Source organism: Pseudopodoces humilis, chromosome 5, assembly GCF_049639895.1.
Source record: "Pseudopodoces humilis isolate 2021_Gansu_Grassland_sample_001 chromosome 5, ASM4963989v1, whole genome shotgun sequence".
Classification (NCBI taxonomy): domain Eukaryota; kingdom Metazoa; phylum Chordata; class Aves; order Passeriformes; family Paridae; genus Pseudopodoces; species Pseudopodoces humilis.
This window is the reverse complement of record NC_142204.1, coordinates 65,310,887-65,312,911: the sequence shown is the minus strand read 5'-3', so window position 1 is coordinate 65,312,911 and position 2,025 is coordinate 65,310,887.

The following is a 2,025-nucleotide window of genomic DNA, read 5'->3' as shown; positions in this document are numbered from 1 at the left end:
AGCACGCTGGATGTTTACCAGGGGAAGTCAACGTTAAACCTGAATGGCTCTCCTGAAAAATGGTGCTGGGGAGATGCTGTGAATCAATGTATTTGGGTAAATTAACCTTACCCCTTCCCTAGCTGGCATAGTTTTTTTATTTTCCCTGGGCTGCTTTAAAGATTTCTCTGCCTTCCGGTAGTGTGTCTGGACTTCCCAGAGCAAGGTGTGGGTCATTATCTTGTCAAATCAATTCTCTGATTTTGTATTTTCCCCAATCTACTGCTCACTTCTGTAATTACTTGTGCAGCCCTGGGTGTCAGGGATAAGGGTTATAGCAACACCAACAACAGAAAAATGTATTAATGAGCTTCAATATTAAAGACTATTAATTTATTCTGTAGTGGGGTTTGTTTGTTTGTTGGTTTGTTTTTCTCCCCAAAGCTCTGCTGCCTTTCTGGTTTTTGTCCATTTCTTTCCTTTCCATGCCAGTGGTCAGGGACTGACAACATGCTCTGCTGATCAGAGCAAACAGCTCTTGAATTTTTACCTTTCCAATTTTAAGCATTCCTAACTTTCACAGGGCAAGAATTATAAGGGTCCCTTTCAAGTACTTGTAATTTATTCCTGCTTTTGTGAAAGGATTAAATGCATTAGCTACAAGCCCAGTCTTGCATTCAGTATAGCCCCAAACCTCTATCAATTGTAATGTGTATTTTTACAAACATTCTTTCCATGCAATGTATGATAGAATCACAGAATATTTTGAGTGTGAGGGGACCCACAAGAACCATCAAGTCTGACTCTCAGCCCTGTGCAGGACATCCCCAAGAGTCACACCCTGTGCCTGAAAGCATTGTACAGATGCTATGACCACTTCCCTGGGGAGCCTGTTCCAGTGCCCAGCCACCCTCTGGTGAAGAATCATTTTCTGACATCCAACCTAAACCTCCCCTGACACAACACAATCAAGTTTTATGTGTCTTTGGAACAGCACTTAGATATTTCACCAGAATTCAATTTAACCATACACTTAGAGAATAAAAGATGGCCATACACCAGAATGTTGTTATTCTTCACAGATACATTGAAATCTGGTGCAGCATATGTTTGTCTCCAGTGAAAGCCCTTCTGAAACAGGTAAAAGCATGCAGTGATCTGGTGCTAACATTATAGATATTAAAGCCTTTATCCAAACAAATCGTGTAATTACATAAGCACATATCATTAATTAAATGTATTTTACTGATGGAGAAGATTATTATTATTTTAGATGGATTGTAACTAGATAATTTCTGTCACATGGTATGACTTCACATGCGTGAAGTCTGTGTTCCTTCAGTGTCCACTCATCTGTACATAACTTTGTTTGCTAGATAAAAAGAAAAAAGAAAACAAAATAAAACCAAAATAAAACCAAATAAAAAAAACCCAAAACACACACACAAACAAATAACACCCATAAAATTATAATCATATTTCTTTGCTTTTCCTCAGTGTTTCAAACTGCTGAATATTTTTGTTTCCTCAGATAAGGCAAGTCCCTTTAGCAGTTTGTCATTCTTAGTCATATTTCTCAATTTTAAGTTAAATTTCTGAGTTTTTTATAAACTATTTCTAGTTGTTTAAACTTTTGTCTTAGAACAGAGACACTCTTAACAGGACACAAGAACCCCAGAGCAGTAAACATGACAAATAGAGAGGGAATGCAGGTTTCCCACTCACTTTCCTTAGTTTTAATCATACTCTTTTGATAGGCATGAATCAGATTGAGATCATGATCAGCTATATATCCACAGTGCCAACTCTCCATTTTCATGGTCACTCCAGCCCAGGAAGCAGTCAAATATTTTAAGTTCATTGCCTGCATTTTTATTATTGGGTATATGACACTTTTTTTTTTTGTTGGTAATAAAGACCCTGTTAATCATTTTTCTTCATTAGTCTTCATTTTCATGTGATCTACTGTGTGAAGGTATTTAGGAATGGGGTGTTTTCAAGACTCTGGATAAAAATATTGGATTGTAATTTGGCCTGAACCATTTA